Raw genomic sequence first — 253 nt, 5'->3', positions numbered from 1 at the left:
CTTCTCCTATCATAAGGAGACACAAAGAAAGGGTTTGTTTAACCTCTACTTTCTAGGGTTTAGGGTTTAGTGTTTAGGGTTTAGGGTTTAGGGTTTGGGGTTTGGGGTTTAGGGTTTAGGGTTTGGGGTTTAGGGTTTAGGGTTTAGGGCATACGACACTCTTGATATATCAGCTGCATGCACTGCTGCTCTTCTCCCCATCCTTTTAGGGTTTAGGGTTTAGTTTTTAGGTTTTAGGGTTTAGTTTTTAGGT

This window comes from Eimeria mitis, genomic scaffold (genome assembly GCF_000499745.2).
Source record: "Eimeria mitis Houghton genomic scaffold, Emh_scaff214, whole genome shotgun sequence".
Classification (NCBI taxonomy): domain Eukaryota; phylum Apicomplexa; class Conoidasida; order Eucoccidiorida; family Eimeriidae; genus Eimeria; species Eimeria mitis.
The sequence above is the reverse complement of the archived record's forward strand: the minus strand, read 5'-3'. Positions refer to the sequence as shown.